The sequence below is a fragment of the Bos grunniens genome, chromosome 4 (assembly GCF_055505025.1).
Source record: "Bos grunniens cultivar Pamir isolate PY7600 chromosome 4, Bosgru_T2T1.0, whole genome shotgun sequence".
Lineage (NCBI taxonomy): Eukaryota > Metazoa > Chordata > Mammalia > Artiodactyla > Bovidae > Bos > Bos grunniens.
The window spans coordinates 97,097,582-97,115,667 of record NC_141168.1 but is presented as its reverse complement, the minus strand read 5'-3'; the positions used below and the strand labels follow the sequence as shown (position 1 = coordinate 97,115,667).

At 38.0% G+C, this 18,086-nt stretch overlaps 1 protein-coding gene across 9 annotated transcripts in view; it reads right to left on the bottom strand.

Annotated features, from left to right (window-relative positions):
* DGKB (diacylglycerol kinase beta) overlaps positions 1-18,086 on the bottom strand; it is a 1,123,143-nt gene that overhangs the window by 803,185 nt on the left and 301,872 nt on the right. The gene's annotated exons all lie outside the window — the stretch shown is intronic.

The window sequence follows — 18,086 nt, the reverse complement described above, 5'->3', positions numbered from 1 at the left end:
ATTCTCAATAGCGGTTCCTTTTTCCTTGCTTTTGTAAGTAAGGATCTAAGATATATCTATAGTATTTAATTTATACATATATACAGTATGCATATGCGGGAAACAGATTAGAAGTCTAGAAACCTTTTAGAAGATTGTGTGGGTGGCTTAATATAAGACTCATAATTGTATTATTTTTGAACTCTGCCAACACTTTCAAGGGAAATCTTTGATGATGTAAAACGGAAATAAATCAAGCCTTGAATTAATAGTCTGCATTTTGTAGTCCTGGTTTTTAACTTGACTATTTTATTCTTCTTAAGAAAATTACTTTATGTGAATTTTCTTTTTCTTTTCACATATAGTTTCAAGGAGGATACCTCTTAAGATAGAGAATAGACAGTAAGGGGAAATGATGATCACGCAGTGGGTACAAGCTTTCTCAATGTAAAATATTGAGTATAAATGCCCTTGTAGAACTCTGTATATATAGTACCTTTCCAACAGGTGCTGTCTGTTTCCTCCTTGTGTAATGGTGAGTACATTTGCAACTCTTTTTCAGCCAGCAGATTACAGTGGAAGTGATGCTCTATGATGCTCTAGAAGAAAGCCTGAGGTAGTCATGTGAAGGGACCACCTGGAGATACCATGTGTAGGCGTACCAGTCAACAGTCTAGGGAAGTCTCGGGCAATATCCAGGATCACTCTCAAGTATGTGAGTGAAGACGCCTTCGGATGATCCCACCCCAAGTTATCAAGCAGTCCCCTTCTCCAAGCTGGCAGTTTCCCCAGAAAAGGCACGACAGACAGTAGAAAAAAAAAAAAGTGAACCCATGAAGCCCATTCTAAAAGCATGACCCACTGAGTTCATGAGTGCAATAAATGGTTGTTTTAAAGCATAGAATATTGTGTGGTTTGTTATGGGACAGTGAAAAGACCAAGTGACTTGGAGCAATATTTGACACATACAAAAAATACAAAAAATATCATTTTACTATGGTGATGGTGATTACATTTTCATAGATGTTCAAATATGCAAAATGTATGTGAGTATATGAGTGTTTAACTGTTAATTTACTATTCTTACATTATACAGTCAAGTTCATATGGCCAAGTATTTTCTATCTCCCTCTGAAGGGAGGAATAGAGCCTTTGGGAGTGGAGTATAAATATTTAATGTGGGTTTTCTTCTAACTTTGGACTTTACAGTGATGGATTGCTCAAAGACTGAGCATCTTGGAACAAAAAATCAAAACCTAGCAGGATATATTACTCAAAGGCAAAGATCATGAACTCAGAAAAAGAAAAGATACATTTCATATGCCAGTTTTTTGTTTGTGTTATATTTTGACAGGAAACGAGGCTTGTTTGTCTTCTATAAAGATTTTCCAAGTATAAATTTAAGCCCAAATAAAGAGGAGAAAATGAAAAGGAAAAAGGATAACCCTTTCCTTCCACCTCCAGGATGGAACACGGATTAAGGAAGAATGCCATTAAATGGCTTTTTCAATCTATTTGACCTGGGACTTCTTCAACAGAAACAGTAGCTAGAGTGCTGACTATGGTAAACTGATAAAATGTTTCTTTACTGTTTTCCACATCTAGCTTAAGAAAGCAGAAATTCACTAAAAATAATTCTTCAAATATTAACTCCTTTCTTGAAGAGCCTCCAATATAATACATTCAGATTTTGTATTGAATTAAGAATGCAGGTGCTTATAATCTTCATCTATTAATTAAAAAAATAATAAATTCAGTCTCAGGCACTTCCTGTAAATTGATGATTGCTGGAAGAAATAGTATCTTTCAAACCTTTAATCCCTTGAAAATAATCAACTCTAAAGATGTTATTCAACTTCAAGTTACAATACACAACTGCCTAAGGAAAATCATTATTGAAGTACACCAGGGACCTTTTTACCAAATGAAATTTGATGGTTGCTCTGAGGAACAAGTAATGCTTGCAGTAAATCCACAGTATAAAAACACAGAGCTGTATTCAATTTACAGACACACAGGTAGATATCAGTAATAGAATATTAAACATCTTTTACCAACCAGTCCATTCTAAAGGAGGTCAGTCCTGGGTGTTCTTTGCAAGGATTGATGCTAAAACTGAAACTCCAATACTTTGGCCACCTCATGCGAAGAGTTGACTCATTGGAAAAGACCCTGATGCTGGGAAAGACTGAAGGCAGGAGGAGAAGGGGACGACAGAGGATGACATGATTGGATGGTCATGAGTTTGATGGACATGAGTTTGAGTGAACTCCGGGAGTTGGTGATGGACAGGGAGGCCTGGCGTGCTGCGATTCATGGGGTTGCAAAGAGTCGGACACGACTGAGCGACTGAACTGAACTGAACTGAACTGAAAATTACCAAGGGTTCAAGATTAGTGATTTTTTTTTTTTTTTACCATAAACTACAGAAACTTTTAGAAGTGAGCTTGGACATTTTTTGAATGTAACTATTTTCCCTAAAATTTATGTAAAAAAATGGTGGTTAGTTTAAATTTCACATGACATTCTATAAGCAAAACATACATTGTCTCCATCCCTCTCGTCACTGCATTACAAAATATCTATATGACATCTTCCCTCATTCATTTGACCTCAGCCCTCTTTATTCCATTATCAGCACCGCAATCAAGGTACCCTTTCTAAGAACCCATCAGCATTTGTAGCTCTGACTTCTGATCTGACCTCTGACATCCTTTAATGGTTCTTTATTACCTACAGAATAATGTCCAATTTGTATCATTAAGCATATAGAAGTCAACCGTAAACTCTAAAACTGACTAAGAGAACACAATTTTAGCATAGTAACCTCAAAGCCATATTTTTCCCTAAAACTGTTACTTGGAAAAATATTTAACTTCTTTATAACCTATCTTGGGCAAAATTATAATATAAATAATCTCAGGGGGTATTAAATATGTTGTGGAAGGCACCATATTTACTACACTGAATAACTGAATGGAAAGAAGGACTTTTTTCTTCTTTTTTTTACAAGTTAAGGTTTTACTCTTAGCCTGCAGAAGTTTGTCCTCAGAATTACCAAAGAACAAATCAACTAATGAAATCAGGCATATGTTAATTGTTCTGAAGGGGGGAAAAAAAAAGTGAACATTTCTATAACCAAAGAAACATACACAAAAAAATTGTTCTAATTCTGGAATTATTCTAAAATTCTGGAGTAATTCTTCAGGAGAAGCATGCTGTAGGGTAATGCATTCCAGACAGCCTGAAGGATGTCCTTCAGAAACCAGAAACACTGACAAACTGAACCATATGACAAAGGTTGTAATGTACAATAGGTTTCTTTAAAAAGGTACTGAAATTCAATTACTCTTTCTGAGAAGAATTCAAGGTGTGAAATGAGGTTGTAATATTTTAAATCAGGTCTATCTCAAAAAAGATTGAGGAACAGCAGCAGCTCTTTGGAGATCAGCAGAGAAATAGCACACCTCAGCCTCTCCTGGTTAGAATGGCCTAAATTTAGCAGCACTTGTAAATTCAAGGAGAGCCTAAATCACCCATGAGAACTCTTTCCAACTAACAGATTCTATCTTCAAAGTTCTTTTAGAGACAAGATGTATATCCCTTCCACTTAAGGCATATACTTTTAATCTTGAGATGTTTGTTACAATTGTTTCTACGACATACTGGACAAGGATGAAGGACTGAACATTTGATTCTATAAATGTGTATCTCCATTAATCAACAGACATAGCTGACTCTCATATACTCACACAAGCACACACACAAAACACATGTACCCATTTTGTCAGAGACAGACCGTGTTGCTTTCCTGAGTTAAAAGTGATTAAACTCTTTTAGTCTCAGATATTTAGCAAAAGCATTTTTGAATACATGTTTGTGGAAAGATCAGATTCTTTCTATACTCAATTCATTGTTCTCATTTTAATTTCTAAATATTAACACTCTATTCTGATTGCAAATGACTTTTGATAAAAGTCTATTCTTTTGAAGAATAGCTCATGTGTACTTTAAAAGATATTTGTTTACCCTGAGAATAGGGCAAAAGTAATAAAAACATAAAATATAATGTAAAACATGCAAAAGACAATATATAAAAATATCATTTTATATTTATACTATGGCATTTAGTGTCAATTTAGATGATGCAATAAATACTAGTAATTAAATTTTTCCTAAACCTATAGTACAACTGAATTTCTGGATTTCCATCCATTTTAATGATAGAAATAATACCATAGTCAAATATGAAATCTTATAATATTCAAGATACTTTTTATAAGGGAACTTATAACTGAACAACTTTCAAGGAATAAACTTTGCCTTATTAGCCTCCTGAGGCTTATTTCTAAGAACAGAAAAATTTCAGATTAAATTGTAAAAACTGTCTGCTTGGAATATAGCACATAGATCCCCAGGTGTCCTTTGAAAAAAGTTTCTCATTGAAATACAAATATAAAAGTTCTTAGTTACAACTGATATTTTTCCAACTGGTAAGCATACATTTTTTTCATGCATACAAACTCACTTACATCTTCTAAAGTTCAGATGTTAACACCACTATTTATCATTTCTGCTGCTGCTGCTGCTAAGTCGCTTCAGTCGTGCCCGATTCTGTGCGACCCCATAGACGGCAGCCTACCAGGCTCCCCTGTCCCTGGGATTCTCCAGGCAAGAACACTGGAGTGGGCTGCCATTTCTTTCTCCAGTGCATGAAAGTGAAAAGTGAAAGTGAAGTCGCTCAGTCGTGTCTGACTCCTAGCGACCCCATGGACTGCAGCCCACCAGGCTCTTCCATCCATGGGATTTTCCAGGCAAGAGTACTGGAGTGGGGTGCCATCGCCTTCTCCAATTTATCATTTCTAGCTTCTTTTTTTCTTTTACTGTGTCTTTAACATATAGATAGATAGATAGCTAGATGTGTGTAGGTATAAAGTAAACACTATATAGTATCATTTTATATGTTTTGTCACTTTATATACTTTGTATAATACTTTCTATAACTTGTATTTTTCACTCAATTCTTCTATAAATAAATATCTACATACATTCATTCATACATATATTTTATACATATATATATGTGAATGTATAGCTCTGATTCATTCATTTTTACTGCTCTGTGGAGCAAAAGTATTCATTGTATTAATACATTGTATCAAAAAAGAATAAAATAACTTGGAATAAATCTACCTAAGGAGGGAAAAGACCAGTACTCTGAAAACTATGAAAGAAATTGAAGCAAACTCAAACAGATAGAAAGATATACAATGTTCTTGGATTAAAGAATTAATACTTAAAATGACCAAATTACCCAAGACAATCTATAGATTCAATGCAATCCCAAATTACCAATGGTATTTTTCATAGAACTAGAAAAAAAATGTTTAAATGTATGTGGAAACACAAAAGACACTAACTAGCTAAAGCATTCTTGAGAAAGAATTACAGACCTAAGGGAATTAGGGTTTCTGACTTCAGCCTATACTACAAACCCAGTCACCAAAAGAGTATGGTAGTAGCACAAAAACAGACATATAGATCAACATAACAGGATAGAAAGCCCTGAAAAAAGTCCCACGCACTTATGGTAAATTAACCTATGACAAAGGAAGCAAGAAAACACAGCCGAGAAAAGAAAGTCTTTCAACAAGTGGTCCTGGGAAAACTGGACAGCTACACATAAAAGAGGGCTTCACTAGTGGCTCAGCAGTAAAGAATCTGCTTGCCAATGCAGGAGATGTGAGTTTAACCCCTGGGTCAGGAAGATCCCCTGGAGAAGAAAATGGCATCCCCTCCAGTATTCTTGCCTGGGAAATCCCATGGACAGAGAAGCCTGATGGGTTACAGTCCATAGGGTCACAAAAGAGTTAGACACGACTTAGTCACTAAACAACACCATGCAAAAGAATGAAATGAGAACACTCTCTAACACCATACACAAAAAATAAAGGCAAAATTAAATACCAAACTATATGGCTGGATACTCAGAGGAAAATATAGGCAGAACACTCTTTGACATAAATTGCAACAATATCTTTTTGAATGTGAATCCTAGAATAATGGAAATAAAAATAAACAAATGGGACCTAATCAAACTTACAAACTTTTGCACAGCAAAGGAAATGATAAAACAAAAAGACAACATACAGATTGCAAACTACACAATTAACAAGAGTATTGTTCAGTTATATGTAGATACATATTACACAAACAGTTCATATAGCTCAATATCAAAACAACAACCCAGTAAAAAAATAGGCAGAAGGTCTAAGTAAGACTTTTCTCCAAAGAAGACATACAGATGGCTAACAGGTACATGAAAAGATGCTCAATATCTCTAATTAGTAGAGAAACATAAGTCAAAACTACAACAAGGTATTTGTCTCACTCTGGTCAATACCAATCATCAAAAAATCTACAAATAATAAGTGCTGGACAGAGTGTGCAGAAAAAGGAACTGTCCTTTACTGTTGAGGGACTGTAAATTGGTACAGCCACTGTGGAGAACAGTATGGAGACTCCTTGCACAACTAAAATGGAGTTATCTGCAATTCCACTCCTGGGCATATATCTAGATAACATTATAATTCAAAACCATATATTAACCCCAATGTTAATACAGCAATATTAACAATAGCCAAGACATGTAAGCAACCTAAGTGTCCAGTGACAGATGAATGGATAAAGAAGATGTAGTATATACACACAATGGAATGTTATTCTGTCATAAAAACGAACAAAATATGCCATTTGCAGCAACATGGATGGATCTACAGATTATAATACTAAGTGAAGTAAGTCAGACAAAGAAATACCATATAATACTGCTTTTATGTGGAATCTAAAAAAAAAATACAATGAACTTATTTACAAGACAGAAATAGACTCATAAACATTAAAAAACAAATGTATGGTTACCAAAGGAGAAAGGGGGATAGGGAGAGATAAAGTACGAGGGATGAGCATATACCCACTACTACATACACAATAGATAACCAACAAGGACACACTGTATGGCACAGTGAAAAAGTGGAAAAAAATCTAAAAAAGAATACATGTGCAGAACAGTCTCTCCACATATAACTGACTCCCTGTGGTACAACTGAAACTAACACATCATAAATCAGTCATATTTCAATGAAATTATTATGAATATGTCAAATTTATCCATCTACTCTTCTATTTACAGAATTTATATTTTATGTCTTATTTTTCATTATTAAAAACAATAATGCAATTGGACATTTTTTCATACATCTATCAGGCACGTAAGCGTGCATGTGATTGCTGGCTTTTTACAGCACATTTTACTATATGCGGCCAAATTTCTCTTCACGATGAACTTATTTTAGCAAGCTTAAGTTTTTGCCCATAAGATGAGTGTGAGAGACACATTTGAGGGTGAATCCAGTGAGTTACCCCTTAAATAATCCCTTCCCCTTAACTGTGGATGACAACTGTGATTTATTTTTAACCAACTGAATATGGCAGTGGTCACTCCTTTGATGAAGTTTCATTATATGCCAATGAATTTGTAGGTAGTAAAAGTCCTATAAGACCTCTAAGAGCATTCTTTCAACAGAATCCAAATAAATATTCAAGATTGTGTTAAGAATTTGGAATGTGAGCTGAAGCTGTTTTCGAATATTGGCCTGTTGTTATTGTTTAGACACTAGGTTCTGTCCGACTCTTTTGCGACCCCATGAACTACAGCCCATCAGACTCTGTCCATGTGATTTCCCAAACAAGAATACTGAAGTGGGTTGCTATTTCCTTTTCCAGGGGATCTTCCCAACCCAAGGACTGAACCTGAGTCTCCCACACTAACAGGTGGATTCTTTACCACTGAGTCACCTGGAGAGCCAATACTGGCCTATCAGATCAGATCAGTTGCTCAGTTGTGTCCGACTCTTTGCAACCCCATGAATTGCAACACACCAGGCCTCCCCGTCCATTACCAACTCCCAGAGTTCACTCAAACTCATGTCCATCGAGTCGGTGATGCCATCCAGCCATCTCATCCTCTGTCATCCCCTTCTCCTCCTGCCCCCAATCCCTCCCAGCATCAGAGTCTTTTCCAATGAGTCAACTCTTCACATGGGTGGCCAAAGTACTGGAGTTTCAGCTTTAGCATCAGTGCTTCCAAAGAACACCCAGGACTGATCTCCTTTAGAATGGACTGGCTGGATCTCCTTGCAGTCCAAGGGACTCTCAAGAGTCTTCTCCAACACCAAAGTTCAAAGGCATCAATTCTTCGGCACTCAGCTTTCTTTACAGTCCAACTCTCACATCCATACATGACCACTGGAAAAACCATAGCCTTAACTAGACATACCTTTATTGGCATGAAAGTGAAAGTGAAAGTGAAGTCACTCAGTCATGTCCGACTCTTTGCGACCCCATGGACTATAGCCTACCAGGCTCCTCTGTCCATGGGATTTTCCAGGCAATAGTACTGGAGTGGATTGCCATTTCCTTCTCCAGGGGATCTTCCCAACCCAGGGACTGAACCCGGGTCTCCCGCATTATAGACAGATGCTTTACCATCTGAGCCACCAGGGAAGTCCCAAGAACCACACTTTAGGTTATTTGTTTACAATTGCCCCCATAAGATGATATTTCAGAGATTGTCCACTGCAGATCTTTAGGTTAAAAAATAACAATTAAAAGGATGTTGAAGACCAACAGTAATATACATCAAAGAACTAGCATGATTACATTCTTTTCATGTTTTTGTAGGGTATGAATGTATATATCCTGAGGAAAGTAAAAACAGAAAGTATGTGTATACAGAGATAGAAGTGCATGCAAAAGCAATGGAAGGCATATGTAAAAGGGCACAGTCAACTCTACATGAGATTAAGATCCTGCCCCATGGAACACAAACAAAATTTGTTTCGTGAAGTGGCACTCACTTTGAAGGCAGCACAATTTCTTGGCCTGCAAAATGTGTGTTAAAATTAGGTGGCAGAGCACCACGAGGGATATTAAGTTGTCACGGTGTCACATGGCAACAGATCAAGGAAGGAGAGGAAAGAGAAAGAACCACTGGACTAGCAGGAAGCCAAAGGATATGAATAGGAGCCTCCATTAATGACCAACAAAGCCACCAGGCAGATCATCAAGGGAGCTGATAAAAACTAGCCAGAGTAGACAAGGCACTGATATTCAGATCACACACTCATCAAGTGACAAGTCATGGGTTCTGGAGAAAATAAACATAATTAAGCAGTTCTGGAGAAAATAAACATAATTAAGCAGTGTTTTTGGATCTCGGTGAACTCATAGTCTATCTGGAAAGACAAACATTAAACACATTCACCTTCACATGAAGCAGCTTGGTGAACAAGTGCACTTTTGGAAGCACAGAGGTGAGAAAGTGATTCTGGCTGGAAAGATCAGGGTGAGCTACAAAGAGGAAGTGTACAATCCAAGTCTGACCTTGAATAACATGTTCACCAGGAGACAAGAGAACAGGACAGAGGGCTTTCCAGGCAGCGAAAACATTGTGGTCAGCAGTCAAGAGATAACCCAGGCAGAGAGTATGGATTGTAGGGTATGTCAGGAATGAAAACCAAAATCTGAGCAAAAGGGGATTGGCACCTGGACAAGAGATCTGAATATAACGAAAAGTTGGTGTTAGTTGCTCAAAAGTGTCTGACTCTTTGTGACCCCAAGGACTGTAGCCCACTCCTCTGTCCATGAATTCTCCAGGCAAGAATACTGGAGTGGGGTGCCATTCCCTTCTCAAGGGGATCTTCCCAAACCAGATTCAAACCTGCATCTCCTGTGTCTCCTACACTGCTGGCAGATTCTTTATCATCTGAGCCACCAGGGAAGCCTGAATATCAAGAAAAGAAGGTAGTAAAGGGATGTGGTATCAGAGTTGGGTCTCCTTATTAGTCTTGGTAATGACATTTGATTCTTCAGTCATATGTGACAATATTGGGTAAGGAGGAAATAAGTTCTGGAACCAATCCCCAGTGCATACCCACGGACAAGTGTGTACTGTCATTATCAAATATGCATTTTTTCAGAGTCAGAAACAGACTATATAAGTAAGCCCCACAAAAGATAGGAAAGCTTGACTCCAAAAACATGAACCGAGAGAACTGAAGTACAAAGATCACTGGGTTTTATATTCAGACAAACAAGAGTAGAGAAGGAGGTAACTAGTAGTCTAGTAGTATAGGATGTTGGAAAGACATTTTTTTTTCTCATTATTGTTCCAAGAGTTCACATATTTCCTTCTCCAGTCTCCTCCTACCAAACCACTGAAGATTACTGCTGCTTTAATTATGGAAAGTCCACGTTGTTTAATAAATACCTTTTTTTCTCACCTCCTTTCATGGCTAAATGCAAATATTAATACCTAAACTAGATTAAATGCATATCTCACAATAGTTATGTTAGATCCAAGAACTCTTTTATGTAATAATGTCACTTTCAATACACATTAAAGGCACCCAAAGAGATGCAACATATAGCCAAAGTTGTAACAGAAGGCCTAGAGGCAAAAATTAAGGTGATTTCAATAAACAGCCATATGGTCAGAAAATAGTAGCAAGAAATAAGAAACAATTTGATGGCATGTATTTATTTTCACTATAACAAAATGACAAGAAAAAATTTCATTAACTATACATATATGGGGAAAAGTGGCTTTATATTTTCATACTTTAATGATACAGTCTAACAACAATGTGCCAGGTATTTCCTTTGTTAAATAACTTCTTTGACTATAAATGACAGCATAATAAATACTTTAAATATAATCTATCATTTCTGTCATTTTAGAAACTGAAACATTCTAACTTCAAGCACCTGTTTTAAAATGCTTTATATTTTAGATCTATAAGGGGCTAAGTATTTTCTTACAAAACACAATTCATTTTGAATGACAAAAGTCATCCACTCTTGAAAATTCTTGGCCTCTTTCATAACATAAGTGCTTCTTGAACAAACTTTGAGCTCTGACAACAATCATTTACATCTATATTTATCTCCCATTATATATTTCTTTTATATGTGTACATAATGCCTAATAAACTGGAACTCAGGAAATAATTTTGTGAAGGGCAGACAGAAACTGAGATAAGACAGGAAGCAAAAGAAAATTATTTTAAAATGGCATTTTGGCATCATTTTCTAAAGACAGATACTTTATTCTCTTTTTATTACACTGTAAAATTGGATGATATGTAAATACTAAGAGATATTTCATTTCTCTAGTGATGCTAAAGCTGAAACTTAAATACTTTGGCCACCTCATGCAAAGAGTTGACCCATTGGAAAAGACCCTGATGCTGGGAGGGATTGGGGGCAAGGGGAGAAGGGGACGACAGAGGATGAGATGGCTGGATGGCATCACTGACTCGATGGACATGAGTCTGAGTGAACTCCGTGAGTTGGTGACGGACAGGGAGGCCTGGCGTGCTGCGATTCATGGGGTCACAAAGAGTCAAACACAACTGAGTGATTGAACTCAGTGTTAATCTGGGTTTCCCTGGTAGCTCATTGGTAAAGAATTGACCTGCAATGCAAGAGACATGGGTTTGATTCCTAGGTGGGGAAGATCCCCTGGAGAAAGAAATGGTAACCCACTCCAGTGTTCTTGCTTAGAAAATCTCATGGACAGATGAGCTTCATGGGCTACAGTCCATGGGGTCACAAAAGAGCCAGGCACGACTTAGCAACTAAACAGTGATAACAATCTATATTTATTTACTAATTTTATAGTTTCAAATGGCATAGTTAAATATTATTCACATTTAGAGGATCATGTATAACAATCTCCTTCCTTGAGTTTCTCCCCTCAGGATATTTAGTCATTCACGGACCGTGTCAGGGAATCTTTGAACACCCTATTAATATGTGCAAAATTGTGTGACTATGTGTATAAACAAGAGAGAAAATTCATAGATTTTGTGACATTCTAGAAAAGCTCTAAGATGCTAAATATTGACTTCCCCTGGGAATTTTGAATGATGCCAAATACTTCCTTCATAAACAGTGAATGATACATTATATCCCTGTATTACTATACTGGGGTAAGAAAACGACTCTTAGTAGTGATACAAGATATCACTGTAGGGAAAATTCAAACTCAGAATTCAAATTCAGGATGATTTTCCTACAATCTCATTTTATTTCAAGATAGCTGGCATATATATATAATACTAGGCCCCTGAAAATCTTTGGCCACTATATTTAGCTTATGAATCATATAAATCTATGGGTTTTTTTCACTATTTGTATTTTTATTTGTTATCTTTCTCATTCTAGTGTGTGCTCAGTTGTTCAGACATATCAGACTCTTTGTGATCCTATAGACTGTAGCCCACCAGGCTCCTCTGTTCATGAGATTTCCCAGGCAAGAATATTGGAGTAGGTTGCCATTTTCCCCTCTAGGGGATGTTCCCAACTCAGCGATCAAACTTGAGTCTTCTGCGTCTCTGCATTACAGATGGATTCTTTACTGCTGAGCCACTGGGGAAGCCCCTTCTCAGACTCTAAAACATCCAGTAAAATATACAAAAATATTTCTGCTCAGTTATACTGTCAAATATAAGTATATTAAATAGATTTTACAACAGAAGAAAATGTGTTTAAATGTTTAACTTTCAGCATAATCTAAGTAAACTGTGAAATGGTTAAAAATAGTAAATGATCAATAAATAGAAAAAATAAAAAGATAGGTAACATTTATTACGTGTTCTCTATAACCTAGATACATGTTTAACTCTTTATATTTATTTAATGGTTATAACAACTTTGCAGTGAGGTAATATTATTTACATATTTCATATAAGAAAACTCAGATGAACATTTATTTGCCTCAAGTTACACAGTTAAATAATGATGGAGTCAGAATTCAAACTCATGGGATCTATTGGAGGAACCTCCTCTCAGTGGATTGGAACCACTAAATTCTACTGTTACCTTATTTATAAACTAAATATTTTAAAGGGCCCTCATTACTTCTCTTTTCTTTTTTTCTTTTTAACATATAGTGTTCAGTTCAGTTCAGTTCAGTCGCTCAGTCATGTCCGACTCTTTGTGACCCCATGAATCGCAGCACGCCAGGCCTCCCTGTCCATCACCAACTCCCGGAGTTCACTCAGACTCACGTCCATCGAGTCAGTGATGCCATCCAGCCATCTCATCCTCTGTCATCCCCTTCTCCTCCTGCCCCCAATCCCTCCCAGCATCAGAGTCTTTTCCAATGAGTCAACTCTTCACATGAGGTGGCCAAAGTACTGGAGTTTCAGTTTCAGCATCATTCCTTCCAAAGAAATCCTAGGGCTGATCTCCTTCAGAATGGACTGGTTGGACTCCTTGCAGTCCAAGGGACTCTCAACAGTCTTCTCCAACACCACAGTTCAAAAGCATCAACTCTTCGGCCCTCAGCCTCCTTCACAGTCCAACTCTCACATCCATACATGACCACAGGAAAAACCACAGCCTTGACTAGACGGACCTTTGTTGGCAAAGTAATGTCTCTGCTTTTCAATATGCTATCTAGGTTGGATATAACTTTCCTTCCAAGGAGTAAGAGTCTTTTAATTTCATGGCTGCAGTCACCATCTGCAGTGATTTTGGAGCCCAAAAAAATAAAGTCTGAGCAACTTTGGATATTTATTGCTGCTGTTACTGCATTAGTTGCTTCAGTAGTGTCTGGCTCTGTGCGACCCCATAGATGGCAGCCCACCAGGCTCCCCCGTCCCTGGGATTCTCCAGGCAAGAACACTGGAGTGGGTTGCCATTTCCTTCTCCAATGCATGAAAGTGAAAAGTCAAAGTGAAGTCACTTGGTCGTGTCCGACTCTTTGCGTCCCCATGGACTGCAGCCTACCAGGCTCCTCCATCCATGGGATTTTCCGGGCAAGAGTACTGGAATGGGGTGCCATTGCCTTCTCCGTTTGATATTTATTAGACATTTGTAATTTTCTGTCTCTTTTTTTTCACTTTGTCCATTTTCCACTAGGACTCTGTTTTCTTGTACATGTAATTAATATTTTATATTAGGTATTAATCATTTGGTTCTCATATGTCATTAATATTTCTCATTTAAATTTAAAAAAATATTGGGTATAATCTGCAATTATAGCAAAAGAAAAAAATAAAAAACAAAACAAAACAGATCATTCTGTGGTAGGGTTCCAGGTGTGGGAACCTAAAGACCTAAGGGAGATACCTGACAGGTTTTCGGAGGCTTTGTTGGTTTTGGGGGCAGATAGCTGAGCAATGGGTGCTGAAAGGACAGCTCCTACCTGCCCCACTGCACTGGAACAGCACCTCTGTGTGTAGTCTTCCCCTCCAATGCCCACCCTGAGTGGACCACCTTCCAGGCCGAAGGGGATGCTAAAGGAGTCAAGGTGAAGGATGAATCACAGAGAAGATTTTTAAGGTTATCTGCTAAACCCACTCCTTCAAAGTCAGAGCCCAAACCTAAAAGGCAAAACGAAAACTAAAAAGATCTTGATTAAAGTTACATATTTTAGAATGAAATAAAAAAGTAAACTTCACAATATACCATTTAATATGAGAAAAATGGGAAAACCACTTCAAACCTAAAAGGAATGGATATTTACTACATATTTCTAGTTGTGTAAAGATTTAAGAATATTGTAAGATACCTTAAAATATAATTTTACAATTTTAGGTAGCATGTGTTAAAATTTAAAAGATACCAAATTAAAAGTAGGATACTGACTCTGCAAAATTATGAACTTTTAATTTAATTTCCCTATAGAAACTACTTTATAATCATCTTTATTTTACATAATAGATATACTTCTGTAGGTATCTCTACTTGTTCTTAAGTCAAATGACAGAGTGTATGTATTAAATTATTAAATACAAGGAGATAAATATGGCCTTTCACAGTGGTAAAGAATCTGCCTGCCAATGCAGGAGATGCAAGAGATGTGGGTTTGATCCCTGGGTCAGGAAGATCTGCTGAATAAGGAAATGGCAACCCACTCCAGTATTCTTGCTTGGGAAATCCAATGAAAAGAGGAGCCTGGTGGGCTACAGTCCATGGGGCCGCAGAAAGTCATACACAACTGAGCATAGTACAGCAAAAGAGAAGGCGATAAATACAAATAGAGTTACATATGACTGGGCATTAGAGAAAAGGTTTTGCGAAAAATGAGGCATTTGAGAAGAATCCTATAGAAGCACTAGGAGCTAGCTAGGCTGAAGGAAGAATACATATAAAGAAAGAAAAATAAATAGGTAACAGCTAAGGGTATTATAAATCATTTAAAAGCACTGAAGAGAGGCTATGGAGAAAGGGATGATAGATGATAACTGGAGAAAAAAAAAATGGAATCAGAGACCAGGCGAGGCCTCCAGACTATTCTTTGGACAATCGGTAATTATGGCAAAAATATAAGCAGGAGAATCTCATGGTTGTAATCATGTTTCAGCAAGAACTGTGCTGGCAGTGAAATCTAGAGGCAGGGCTCCTGTGAGGCAGCTCTCAATTCAGTTCATGCACTCAGTCATGTCTGACTCTTTGCCACCCTTGGGACTGCCCACACCAGGGTTCACGACTGTCCATCAACAACTCCTGGAGCCTGTTCAAACTCATGTCCATCGAATCAGTGATGCCACACAACCATCTCATCCTCTGTCATCCCCTTCCTCCTTGCCTTTAATCTTTCCCAGCATTAGGGTCTTTTCAAATGAGTCAGTTCTTCACATCAGGTGGCCAAAATATTGGAGCTTCAGCTTTAGCATCAGTCCTTCCAGTGAATATTCAGGGTTGGTTTCTCTCAGGATTGACTGGTTTGATCTCCTTGCTGTCCAAGAGACTCTCAAGATTCTTCTCCAGCACCACAGTTCAAAAGCATCAGTTCTTCAGTGATCAGCTTTCTTTATGGTCCAACTCATATCCATACATGACTACTGGAAAAGCCATAGCTTTCACTAAATGGACCTTTATTGGTAAAGTAATGTTTTTAGGTTTGTCTAGGCTTGTGATAGCTTTTCTTCCAAGGAGCAAGTGTCTTTTAATTTTATGGCTGCAGTCATCATCTGCAGTGATTCTGGAGGCAGCTCTGTAAGGGTGCAAATAGAGCCTTAATGGGCTTCCCTGGTGGCTCAGACGGTAAAAGAATCTGCCTGCAACGCAGGAAACATAAGAGGCTTGCATTTGATCCGTAGGTCAGGAAGATCCCCTGGAGAAGGAAATGGCAATCCAATCCATTCTTCTTGCCTGGGAAATCCAATGAACAGAAGAGCCTGGCAGGCTACAGTCCATGTAGTTGCAAAGAGTCAGACATAACTGAACGACTAACACTTTCACTTTCACGGTTACACACAAAAGTCACAGGGGTGGGGATGGAGAGGAAATGGCAAATTCTAGAGATATTCCAGAGCTAATTTTGTAAAGAATTGACCTATTGATGAACTAAAAGATGACCACAAACAACCCAGATCAGATCAGATCAGATCAGTCGCTCAGTCGTGTCCGACTCTTTGCAACTCCATGAATTGCAGCACACCAGGCCTCCCTGTCCATCACCAACTGCCGGAGTTCACTGAGACTCACATCCATCGAGTCAGTGATGCCATCCAGCCATCTCATCCTCTGTCGTCCCCTTCTCCTCCTGCCCCTGATACCTCCCAGCATCAGAGTCTTTTCCAATGAGTCAACTCTTCGCATGAGGTGGCCAAAGTACTGGAGTTTCAGCTTCAGCATCATTCCTTCCAAAGAAATCCCAAGGCTGATCTCCTTCAGAATGGACTGGTTGGATCTCCTTGCAGTCCAAGGGACTCTCAAGAGTCTTCTCCAACACCACAGTTCAAAAGCATCAGTTCTTCAGCACTCAGCCTTCTCCACAGTCCAACTCTCACAAACAACCCAGGTAAATGTTAATTCCATTAATAGGACTCTAGAATGGGATTCCCTGGTGGCTCAGATGGTAAAGAGTCTGCCTGGAATGCAGGAAACCCGGGTTCGATCCCTGGGTCAAGAAGATCCCTTGGAGAAGGAAATGGTAACCCACTCTAGTAATCTTGCCTGGGAAATTCCATGGACAGAGGAGCCTGGTGGGCTATCGTCCATTGGGTTGCACAGAGTTGGACACGACTGAGCAACTTCACTTTCACTTTCAGAAAAGGAATGGATTTGTTATCATCAAGGAAAAGGACTTCAATGAAATGATCTTTTGAGATATATGAGTTCCAGTCTGCTTATTTACAGTTCCTATTATTCCTACTATAACCTCAGCTCCTTTGCTATCTGAGGTTAGCAAACTGTGCCATAACCCCCATACAGAAACCAGCTCACAGGAGCGTCAGAAAAATTAATCTGGTTTTTAAAAGTTCCAACTAAGTTTAGAATTACAGATGGCACTTATTTTTTTTTAGTTGTATTTGAATTTATTGGGCTCTTCCTTAGGTATAAGAAGTCCATTTCTAAAAAGCAAAATGAGAGTAGTTGTCAAAGAAATTGACATTCATCAAAGAATGTCTAGTCACAGGCAGAATGTTCCACAGATATCATTTTATCTCTTTTGAAGAGCATCTTCAAATAAAATGACTTTAATTAATTCATTCATTAGTAACAAATAATCTTGGTTGGCCAAAATGGAGAGTGTCATAATACTAATTTTTTGAGCTACAGTATTATACAAAGCTTGTGAAAGTCAGCACAAATAGGAAATCTAAATTATTTTATGTTAATTATGAATAAAATGAAAGTGTGAAAGTGTTAATCACTAAGTCACGTTTGACTCTTGTGACCCCAGAGGAGCCCGCCAAGCTCCTCTGCCCATAGGATTCTCCAGGCAAGAATACTGGACTGGGCTGCCATTCCCTTCTCTAAGGATCTTCCTGACACAGGGATTGAACCAATGTCTCCTACATTACAGGCAGATTCTTAATCACCTGAGCCACCATGAATAATATAAGCAAGTACTAAGCCTTAGGATAATGTATGAAGGTAGCTCAGATGGAGTTAAAGATGACTTTGATGGAACACAAGCTCTCACGCTGTAACAATTTTTCCCCAGGAGACAGTTGGCAATGTCTGGAGAGACTTTTGATTGTTAGGACTGTGGGGTGGGTTTGAGGACACTATCAGCATCCAGA